The sequence below is a fragment of the Cavia porcellus genome, unplaced genomic scaffold (assembly GCF_034190915.1).
Source record: "Cavia porcellus strain 051 isolate PalLab524CR breed Dunkin Hartley unplaced genomic scaffold, mCavPor4.1 scaffold_23, whole genome shotgun sequence".
NCBI lineage: Eukaryota > Metazoa > Chordata > Mammalia > Rodentia > Caviidae > Cavia > Cavia porcellus.
This window is the reverse complement of record NW_026947506.1, coordinates 34,631,522-34,643,610: the sequence shown is the minus strand read 5'-3', so window position 1 is coordinate 34,643,610 and position 12,089 is coordinate 34,631,522. Positions and strand designations below refer to the sequence as shown.

Here is a 12,089-nt window from a genome sequence, read left to right as displayed (position 1 = left end):
TCGACTAACAGAAAATGAATAATGGTTTCTGTATAATCTCCTTGTCTTTAAAAGGTTTTTGCTTATACTATCGTACATAATAAAATCCAGTAAGATACAACCTATTTAGACCATTGGAGACAGAAGGACAAAAGCTAGATGAGACTTCAAAACAAGATGATACTAAATCAGTATTACCTATTAAGATGTCATTTTCTCCAAAATAGCTGTTCCTATCATCCAATCTTCTCTGCCTCATTTCTGTTGAGTTCTTATTCTGTCAGTAGCTGTCAGTTTGTCTTCTTCACTTTGTTCTCTGCTCCATTAGTTGTGGCCTCCACTATTTCTGGATTCTTTGTATTTTTCTTTTTTTAGAATGTCCTGCAATACTCTCTGTAGAGTTGAATTGGTGGTTGCAAATTCCCCCAGTTCCTCTTTATCCTGGAAGCACCTTGTTTTTCCATCAATTTCCAGGGACAGTTATGCAGGATATCTCAATCTTGGCTGGAGATTATTATCTTTCAAAGCTTGAATTATTTCCCCCCACGCTCTTCGTGATTTGATGGTTTGTGCAGAGAAATCTGCTGTAATTCTGATGGGTGCTCCCTTGTAAGTGGTCTGTTTCTTGTCTCTGACAGCTTTTAATATTCTGTTCTTGTATTGAATTTCTGGAATTTTTATTATTATATGTCTGGGTGTTTCTCTGTTAGGGTTGTAGGTAGCTGGGGTCCTGTATGCCTCATACATCTGAGTATCTTTACCTTTTGCTAAATTAGGGAAATTCTCCTGGATTATTTCTGTGAGTAGCTTTTGTAGTTCATTTGTTTGTGTCCCTACTTCTTCTTTTATGTTCTTAATCCTTAAGTTATGGATCCTCTTATCATCTTCTTGTCTTTGTATTATTGCTGTTTGTTTATTTGTTATTTTTAAGAAGTTTTTCATTTCATTCTCCCATATTACAAATCTGCCCTCCAGTTCAGATAGTCTGTCCTTAGTTTCTTTCAAGCTGTTATGCCAGTCTTCGATAGACTTCTTAGTTTCTTGGTAGTCCCTTTGAACCTGCTTCACGTATTCTATGCTTTCCCTGTTTTCTCCATCAAACAATTCTCCCCTCTTTTTCTGTTCTTCCATTCCACCATCTGTTTTTTCTTGGGTGGGGCTTAGCATTTCTCTAACTATTTTGCCTACTTCTAGCTTCAGGTCGTTGATAACTTCATTCCTGAATTGGTCTATGAGGCTCTCTATATGGTGCTTTATGTGTATTGGTGCGGTGTCCGCTATTGCCTGTTTCTCAGAATTGGGGGCTGAGGAGCCTTTCTTGTTGCTGCCTCTTCCCATATTCTCTGTTCCTTATATATGCAAGCTTATATGAGAGGCCCAGCTTCTCTCCCTGTCAGCCACAGTCTGATCGAATTGCACCGGTTAGGTGTTCCCACTCACTGCTGCGCACCAGGCAGCCTACGCGGGGGCCCGCCCCTCCCGGCCTCCGTCAAGCTCTGGGATCTGGGTTGGGCCAGCCTACGGGGTCCGCCGGCAGCATCACGCAGGCCAGGCACTTTTCACCAATCCCGCCCGAGAGCGGAATGTGTGGCTGGAGTCGCCACCACGCCCTGCTCCCGCAGGACTGCTCCGGCCCAGAAAGTCCGCTGGAGTCAAACTGTGGTGGAGTGTCAGTTTCTCTCACTCACCTCACCACAAGTCAGAACATGCCTCCCTGCCCATCCTGTTTTCGACTCCGTTCGCAGACTCCCGTTCTCAGAGTTTCCGCGCATCTCTCTCCTTGCCGAGCCGATGTAGAGGCAGCCAGCCACCGCGTGGCGGGAAACCCAAATCGCGGCTTCCAATGGCGCAGGGTCCAGCCTCAGCAGCGAGACTTTTCTGTTCCTGTTTTAGCACCAGGACTGCATTCCAAGTTGGTTTCTCTCAGCCGAGTTCGTTCCTGAGTCAGCAGAGCATAACTCCACCTGCTTATGTCTCTTTAGTCCACACCATACCTGGCTTCTGAGCCTAGTTTTTCAGAGAGCCTCCTGTAGTTGCTGTTATCTGTCCGCCATGTTCTCCCGGAAGTCCTGTTGGTAAGTTTTTAATTACATTTTCAATTTCAATAGCTAATATTGGGTTATTCAAAAATGCTTTTTCTTCTTGGTTGAGCTTTGGTAGTTCATATGTTTCTAAAAATCTGTCCATTTCCTCTGTGTTATCCACTCAGTGTGAGTAGAGATTTTCAAAGTAGGTATTCATGATCTGTAGTAATTTCCTTTTTTTCAGTCCTTATTGCATGAATTTGGGGGTTTTTTCCTTTCTTTTTCTTGATAAGGTTAGTTAGAGATTTGTCAATTTTGTTTATTCTCTTTAAAAAACAGCTTTTTGATTCATTAATTCTTTGTATTATTTCTTTTAATTTCAATTGCATGGATTTCTGCTCTAATCTTTACAATTTCCTCTCTTTTACGAGCTTTGGGTTTAACTTGTTCTTCTTCTAGAAGCTTGAGATGAAGCATTAGGTTGTTTATTTGTGCTCATTCTGTTTTCTTGATATGACAATTTATTGCTATATATTTCCCTCTTAAGACTGCTCTCCTTGCATCCCACAGATTACAGTATGTTGTTTCTGCATTTTCATTGAATTGTAGATATTCTTTATTTCTTCTTTAATTTCATCTGTAGCCCACTGGCTGTTCAGAAGGTTGTTATTTAGGTTCCATTTATTTATGCAGGTCTTGCAATTTCTCTTGCCATTAATTTCCAATTTCAGTGCACTATGGTCATATATTATGCATAGGATAATTTCAATACCTTTGTATTTACTTAAGAATGCTTTATGGGATAATATATGGTCTATTTTGGAGAATGTCCCATGCACAGCTGAGAAGAATGTGTATCTTGATGTGGTTGGGTGGAACACTGTAAATATCTACTAAGTCCAATTGCTCACAGTATGATTCAGTTCTATTATTTCTTTGCTGACTTTTTGTTGAGTCAACCTATCTCTTTATGACAATGGAGTATTAAGGTCCCCTGTTATAATTGTGTTCTTGTGTATTTGGTTTTTCATGTCCATTAGTATTTGTCTTATACAGTTGGGTGCTCCTGTATTTGGTGCATATATATTTATAATTGTTAGTTCTTCCTCTTAAATTTTTTCACTAACAAGTATAGGGTAACCTTCTTTATCTCTTTTAATCATTTTATGTTTGAAGTTCACATTGTCTGCAAATAGAATAGTTACCCCTGCTCTTTTCTGGGTTCCTGTTGCATGGAATACTGTTTCCACCCTTTGACTTTTAATCTATGAGTTTCCTTTGGAATCAGATGTGTTTCTTATATACAGCATATTGTGGGATCCATTCTGTCAACCTATTTCTTTTGATAGGTAAATTGAGGCCTTTTACATTTATGAATATAACTGATAAGTACTGGCTCAACTTTGCCATGTTATGCTCTAGTTGCTTGCTTTCTGCTTTTCCCCCTTGTTTAATTGCTTGTCCAACCTGGTGGTTTCTTTCTGTTGTTGTTCTGGAAATTATGATCATTTTTGTCTCTGTCTAGTATATCTTTCAATACTCTTTCTAGGGTTGGTTTGGTGGACATGAATTTCTTCAGTTGTTCTTTGTCATAGAAGTATCTTGTTTCTCTATTAAATTTGATGAAAGTTTTTCTGGGTACATCAATCTGGGTTGAAAATTGTTTTCTTTCAGGCCTTGAAATGCTTCATTCCAAGCTCATCTTGACTTGAGAGTTTGTGCTGAAAAGTCTGCCATGATTCTAATGGGCTTTCCTTGATAGTTGAGTTGTGTCTTTTCTCTAACAGCTTTTAGTATTCTGTTTTTATGCTGCATGTCTGGGATCTTAATTATTACATGTCTGGGTATAGATTTATGTCAGTTGTGATTGTTTGGTGTTCTATATGCCTCACTTATCTGCATATCAGATTCTTTTCCTCATGTTTGGGAAATTTTCTGCTATTACTTCTGTGAATAGTTTATGTAACTTGCATTGACTTCTGTATGTTTACTGATGCCTATTAGTCTTATATTGTTTCTCTTGAAGCTTCTGGATTATCATTTCATGCTGCTTTGTTATTTTTTAAAGTTTTATCTTTTGATGATCACTTATTGCAATCCTGTCTTCAAGGTCCAAAATTCTAACCTCAGCTTCATTTAAATGGTTTTTCCAGCTTTGAATAGAATTTTGTTTCTTGGATGTCTCTTTGAGTTTGTTTCATGAATTCTGCTTGTTTTCTATTTTGTTCATTGAAGGTTTCAATCAGTTTTCCATGCTCCTGTACTTTTTAAAATCTATTTCTTCTCTAGCTGTGCTGACAACTCCTTTACTAAGATTGTTATTTCTGTCTTTACATGAGAGATTACTTCTAATTTGATTTCCTCTATAGCCTCATGGAGTTGTTTTTTTATTTCACTATCTTTTCAGAAATTTCCCGTGTGTTACCTTTGAAGTCCTGTATTTCAATGTCTCCTGTACTTGCTCCTGATAGACTAGATATTGAGATTACATTTTGCTTTTTGTTTGGCCATTTTCCCCTTTCGGGGTAATATTTGATCCTTCAATCCCACTGGTGTCAATTGTTGGTAGTGTGTATCTTGGGATCCTACCATAAGGTTGGTGTTTGTCCAGTTGCTGGGTCCCACAATGAAGAGGTGGGCCAGTCACCTTGATTCCCCCTGCAGGGCATGTTGGGTGAGACCTATATTCTACTTAGGCTGACAAGCCTAGGAGTACTGATGGAAATCAACCCCTAGTTCCTGATATTATTATGTCTTCAGGTTGTTCAGAGTCACCAGATCTCCCTGTTTATAGTGTCTGTCTTGGCTGGTACCCTACTGTGTCTCTGGGTGTCCCACAGACCCCTTTAATTTTCTCCAGGTGGGGGGAAGCCTTATTGGCATCCTCCTCAATCTACTTGATGTTCTCTGTGTGGAGAACCCACCTGCAACACTTGCCAATGGCCTACTTCTGGAGGGGGGTTTGCTATTGCTCCTGTTTACCCACCGAAGGAGGCAAACTGTATTCCTATTTTAGGGGCAAACTCACCTCACTGATGGAAGCCTGCTGAGTTCTTCTGTTTGGATGAGGGATTACTGAGTTTCCCCTCAATATTGCACGGTTAGTACACTGCAGTCCAAAGTTCTGGGGGAAGGTGTGGGAGCCGAAGATCAACAGCAATACTAGGTTCAGGAGGTGCTAAGGACCCTGATGGCAGTGGCAGGATTTTGTGGGGATGTGTTGTGAGCTGGAGTTCCTAGGTCCTGAGGCGGTTGGCCAGGACTATGTGGACACAGAAGGGCCCGATTCTGGCCCAGCCCCACTCATGCCACTTGCTGAAGTTCCCGGGTCCTACAAAGTGGTCTGGCAGGAATGTAAGGGTCATGGGAGGGGCCTGGGTCTAGCCGGGCCCCACTGGCTAGAGTCCCTGGGCCCCACGAGGTGGTTTCCACATGTTTTCTTTTGTAAAGTTCCCTGGCCCTAAACTATGAAATACTATCATGCCTATTACTTCAAAGTTCTTCTTCAGCATCTTCTGAGAAGGTTTTACTTTTATGTTCATATTGTTGGAAACAGGCTTTGTTTTATCTGTCAAAGCACGAGGCCAAAACAACTCCATTTTAGATTTAAATGATCTGGCCATCTACTCACTACCCTCATGCCTTTAATATCCTGAGCACCAAGAAATGGTGGCTGTGGACCTTTTCCCAAAGTGCAGCCATTTTTAAGCCAAGGAACCAAGAATTATCCATTTCAAATCACACATCACCTCTATTTCAAATCACACGTCATCTCCCGCGGATAAGAACTAAAGACTTTTTATTCCACACCCCATGCCTCCTCTCCAACTTACTCAGCAACACACTAACACCACAGCTCACAATACTCAAATTAGTCAACTGGGATAGATCATGAGCCTTTGAATTCATCCAGTGAGTTTAAAGGTTCAGATGCTTCTCCTGCCTTAGGTTAAAAGGGCAGCTCTCCTTTGGCCTGTGGGCCTGCTACCTCATGCATGTGCCCTTCTACAAAAATAAAATGCCTTGTCAAGATTTCTCCATGGGTAAGTGTCTTTTATTATCTGAATCAACAAATTAGGTCTGGGGCTTATTTCCAATAGTATCCTCATAATCCTCCGATCTTCACAGCCTAATGATGGAGTTATTTCTGTAATTGTCCTAGCCAAATGTAACAGTAGGTGATTAATACACAGTGTCTTTTTTAGGTAAGTCTTAAAATTCAATTTTATTGTATGAAGAACACACACACACACACACACACACACACACATACATATATATTTTTTTTCTGAGTATATCCCCCAAACCCTGTGTGGATAAAGATAAAATTCTACTTTACAATAACCCATGCTAATCATTACTACTCCCTCTTTTATTCTGTATTCTCTATGGTCAGCTTCTTGAATACCAGTCTGGTGCTGTCCAATTAATTTTCATATATGTTCCATTCATTAAAATAGGAACACATCATAATAAAAGTCACTTTGAGGGGTTTTTATATAGAATTACCACAGATATAGTTATTCTTTCTTCAGTTTGTCATCCATTTAAAAACATATTTTGGGGAAACTTCTATGTTAGTATAACGTAATTCTCTACATCTGATATCCAGAATAAATTTAATAATTTACCCACTGAATGGGACCAGGTCTCTCCAATATTATAAAAACTTGTAAACCAGAGGCAGGTGTGGTGGTGCATGCCTGTAAAGAAGGAGGATCACCATGAGTTCAAGGCCAGCTTCGGCTTCATAGTGAGTTCAAAGCCAGCCTGAACTACACAGCAAAACCGTATCTCAAAAAAGAAAAAGAAAAAAGAGAGACTAAAACCAACTTTAGTACGCAGTGAACATTGACAGGGAATACTGACAAATGATCCAGATGTGACTTTAAAGATATTATTATTAAGCCTGTGTCTCAGTCCTGAAGGTGCTGATGTCAGATAACTTACAGGATTGGAGTGACATGGAAGGAACTGACATAGTTAACAGTAGGCTCTCCAGAACTGGTGTGGAATGCCGTGTGTTTCTGTGATGACTCTCCTGCTTGGCACATGGGGGATCTGATTCTCGCTTACCTGCTCTGCTATCTTTAGGTTGTGGTGTCCTGCCTTGAACCAAAGCATAGTTGTTGTCTAAGGTAACATAACCAACCATCTCTTATTGATGAATATCCATTTCTCAGATTCTGAGGTGAGCCAGACGAACACTGTCCAAAACCCTTCCTATAGCACCCAAGGCCTCCTGTCACCCAGAACTGCACCTGGATCCTTCCTCATCACTTAGGGCCGAACCCATTTGCCTAGAAAATTCTGCCATCCACCAGTAGCCTTGTGAAGAGCCTTCACATTGACACTAACTGTTGGATTATGTGCCATGTACTTCATATCTATCCTGTAAAAAAGAAATACTTAATCCTACCTACCTGTCCTATGGAGAACAGTAAATGACATGTGTAAAAACTGAGGAAAGATGCCTGGGAAATAGTCATCTTTCCAGTGTTAGCTGGTATAAATATCCTTTCCTAATGGCCATCCCTCATTTTCTTCCTCAGAGGTGACGCCTGCCACTAGAACTGACCAACACCCATCTCAGGGTAAAAGTGTTCTGACCCATGTGAGCGGGATTCCTCAGGGCTCTCACCCCTTAAATCTTGTCTGTGGAGGTTCTTGCAAGGGTGCATTTTTGTCATCAAGTCTTTAAATTTAGACCCTTGACTTTCCCTCTGTCTTGTTCTTACACAGTCCTGGTCCATAAAACCTGTTGCATTCTAAGAATGTAGATGTTAAAGGTAGGATGAGAAAACATTTGCAAGCCCAGGAGGCAAAAGAATGAGGCTTGCAAGGAAGACATATTTTTCCTTCCAGATCTCAATAGGGAGGTTGCCATGCCAATCAGAGCCAAGGGGAAGCATCTGGGGTGGGTTGTATAGCAGAAGACAACAATGAAGGGAGAGGCTGAGCCAGAGTCTTACCTGGGATTTTTGAAGGCCCAACAAGCAAAAGCAGTGTCTGAAGTTTAGAAAGGGCAAATTGGAGTAATTCTATGGGGCTCTGGTTGTTTAAGAGGTGTTGGATGCTAACATTTCACCCTTGGATGGTTTAGAGCAGGGGAAATACCTCGTGTGAGATGGTTAGGTAAACAAAGTATAGGGAATATAGACTCAACAAAAGTTGATTTGTACAGGAAACACATGCCTCTAGTGGGATCTGGGGAGTGTGGAAGAATTGCTTACCTCTGAGCAGGGAGTATCTCACAGGTCAGAGAGCTCTTTGAGACATCTAAATATTGTAAATATACAAACTAAAAAGCACTCTCCTATCCTCTGGCCCTGCACCAGTCCACTGTTTGCCCCATCTGCCCTTACTTCAGGGACATCTCTAATTGCTTATCTGCTCTCTATAAGCAGCTTGAAGCCCACAGAGGGCAGGCCTTCTTAGGCACAAATGCCTTTGCTGACCCCCTGACTGCAGAGACCATGCTAGATGAATGGAAGTGGATGTATTTTAACAGAAAGATGTTTTAGATAACTAAAGAGTGCAGTGCATTAATGAAAAGATTACTTTTTTGCCCACGTGAATATTCAACAGAGTAAGTGTCACAAGGTGTCCTTTTAGGGTAACTGCACTTTACTTATAAACTAATGTTAATGTTCATACTACAAGCATGTTAATCCCCAAGAGAGATTACTTACTGTGGTCAGTTTCATGAATATTAGTGTAGTGCCCTTCAATTCATTTCTATACATCTGTTCTTCCATCCATTGAAATAGGATCCATGACATTGTGCTTGACATCCTTATGAGTGGAGTAGACTCTTCCATCACTGCACTCCCGTGATGCTTTGAGCTTGATAGAGGTAGCACTGGGTTAAATCCACAGCACTTTTGACTTTATTAGACACAGGGCCTTGCTAAATTGCCTTGGATGGACTCGCAGATTCTATGCTCTTATCTCAACCTCCTGGGTGGTTATCACTGTAGGTATGTGCCACCCTGCCTAGCCAAGCAGACTTCTTCAATCAGAAAATGATCCTTCTGGCTTTCCATTTTCCATTGGATGGGACTGGCACTCCAGTGCTAGGACTCTTGTATGGTAGACAGGTGCTCTTACACTGAGCTATGCGATCAGATGACAGTGTTGTTCTTTAGGCCTCTGGGGTCCGAGTTTGGGGCATGTGTGCTTCTGAAGTTCACTGGCTGTAGGACATGAGGCAGAGCTGAGCTTCAGCCTTTGGTATTAAGTTCTCTACTTTTCCCAGCACCATTTGTTGAAAAAGCCATGTCTGGTTCTGAAAATGTCTGCCTGGCACGAGCGAGGTTGTGAGTTCGATCCCCGGTACCAAAACAAAAAAAAAAGAAAAAGCCATTTCCTTTCTTCCTTGCCTTGCTGCACTGTCTTGAAATTAGTACAGTTAGAAACAAAGGAGCTGTGTCACTCCCTTCCCTCCCTTCAGCTGCAAATGCCAGGAACCCTAAGGAGGATCCAGGTTTAGGCTTAGGAGGTCGCGCAGGCTGATGACGTCAGAGAGCGACAGTGGGCGGCGCCTCGGGCCGGCGGTGTCCGACCTTATAAATACCAGAAGCCAGCGGCGTGGAGGCCCTTTCTCCTTTTGCCTGTGAGTCTCTTTTCCTGTCTCAATCTTCTTCCCTTCGCCCTCTGCCCTTTCCTGCTGCTATCTGCTATCTTCAGTAAACGTAGTTATTACACATGAAGGAAGTGTGTCCTCAGCAATTCTTGCCCTGTGCACAAGAACCTGACGGTTTTGGGTCCACTCAACTGTAACACCAGAGTTTTCAGAAGTGTAAGGGCCTATTTCTTAATTCTCTTCCGTTTACCTGCATGCCTTTCCGTATACCAACACCACAGCTTTTTGTTTGTTTTTAGTTTTCTGAGGTAGTGGCCTTGAACTTGTGGTGATCTTCCCACCTCCGCCTCCATAGATTTTGTGCCATTATGCTCAGTGCCACCTTTGTCCTATTCCTATCTTAGAGGGAAAGCATTAAGACTTTCATGATGGAGTGTGAGCTTAGCTGTGAGTCCTCTGAAGGATCCCTTCCTTGTGTTTCTAAAGTGCTCCCTGCCCCTTTTTCAGACAGGGTCTCATTATATAGCCCAAGCTGGCCTTAAACTTGCAGTGATCCTCCTGCCTCAGCCTCCAGAGTGCTGGCATTATAGAGATGCCAAGCTCCGGAAATTCCTTTCTGTTCCTGTCATCCCAAGTGTCCCATCAGGAAGGGATACTAGTTGTGTCCAAAGATTTCTGCATCTATTAGATGCTCTTGTGGCTTTGTTTTTTATTTTATTACTGTAGTATATTATTCTGATTGATCTTCTGAGATAAAATGTTATTTGATCATGATGTATACTTTTTAAAAGATTTACTGTCAGCTAAGCATGGTGGGATACACTCTATAATCTCAGCACTCTAGGAAACTAAGCATGTAGTGTTTTGAATCCAAACTCAGCCTGGGCAATTTAGCTACTTAGTGAAATCTTATCTCAAAATTAAGAGATTGGGTGCCAGATGTGGTGGTGCATACCTATAACTCTGGCACTCAGGAGGCTGAAACAGGAGGATAGACATTAGTTTGAGGCCAGCCTGGGGTACATAGTGAAAGCCTGTTTCTTAAAAACAAACACAAAACAAAAAAAGGGCTAGGGAAGTAAGTCAGTGTATAGGCCTTGTGTTCAATGCCAAGTACAAAAAGAAAGAAAAAGGTTCACTGTTGAATTCAGTTTGCTAAATTGGTTGAAAACTTTGCATTCATGAGGAATGTGGGTCTGCAGTTTTGTTTTCCTTTTGATGTCTATCTGGCTTTGGGATCAGGGTAATGCTGGCCTCCTACAATGAGTTAGGAAGAGTTCCCTCTTCTATTTTTCTGGAAGACTCTCAGTGGTGTTAATCTTTAAATGTTAGGTTGATTTTATGAGTGAAGGGGCTGTGTGTGGGTCACACTATAGCTCATGAATTTTTTTCTTGAAGACTGGACCCTGCAGCCCCTGGGTCACTGTGATTGTTGTCTGCTTACTCATTTATTTGTTTAGAAATGAATTCAGAGAAGTCATTTCTGCCCTGACTCTCCACAACCCAATGTATAGTCATGTCCCTGATTTACTCTAGGGCTTGTCCAGTCAGATTCTCCTTACAGTAGAATTTGTTTGTTTTTGAGACAGGATCTTGCTATGTAGCTCAGTTTGGTGTCAAACATGTGATCCTCCTGCCTCAGCCTCCCAACTGCTGAGATGGATTTATTTAGTTAGTTAGTTATGAACCCATTGCCTTTTCACTGAGCTAGATTCCCAACCCATTTTTAATTTTGAGATCAGGGACTTATTAATTTGCCCAGTTGTTCAGGTTGAACTCAAACCTGTCATCCTTCTGCTTCAGCCTCCTGAGTGAGGGAATTACAGGTATATACCACTGTATCAGGTAGAAGAAACCATGGAAGTATTTCTGGGATTTAAACCCAGGACATCCTGCTTCCTGGGCAGGTGCCTTAACCAACTACTCCATGATGCCCAATGCATGGGCTTTTTGAACTTTAACATTTGTTGTAGGATGTATGTGTGGTTTGTACACTGCTATCTTGGGCCACAGCATTTCCCTTTTTGCACCTTGTTATAGTCAAGGGTTTGCAGCAGAACAAGGCAATACAAGACACATAATTTATAATATTACTTATAACAGTCACCCAAGGGGTCAAATACAAGAAGTGCAGGATATGTGTCCACACACTAAAGACCTAAAATATCCAGCCAAGGCCCTAGATCCCCTGGAAATATCCTGCAGAAGTCCAACTGAAGACCTAGAGCCCATAATAATGACTCATGCAAGTCTGTTTCACGGATTTGTGCTGCGAAGGCCCAAAAGTAGCATTGGAACCTAGAAAGTCTGTGTCAGTGGGGCGAAGGATCTGTGCTAGTAGGCCAAGGGTTCTGCTCTGGAGCCAAGAAATGACACTCAAAATAAGAAGCAGGGTTCCCCCGAAAAGTACTACAGCCATCCTCAGCAACAAGGTCCTAAGCTCCTGAGATCCTCCAACAATGAGAACAGCTGAATTCGTATCAGGAAGCCAGCATGAAAAA

The 12,089-nt window shown here is 41.7% G+C and overlaps 1 protein-coding gene across 1 annotated transcript in view; it reads left to right on the top strand.

Moving 5' to 3' along the window:
• The first annotated feature begins 9,528 nt into the window (after positions 1–9,528).
• Positions 9,529–12,089, top strand: part of LOC100723730 (monocyte to macrophage differentiation factor 2) — a 137,584-nt gene continuing 135,023 nt past the window's right edge. Inside the window, exon 1 of the mRNA XM_063234101.1 lies at positions 9,529–9,618. The gene's annotated coding sequence lies outside the window, so the exon portion shown is untranslated. The remainder of the gene's footprint in view (positions 9,619–12,089) is intronic.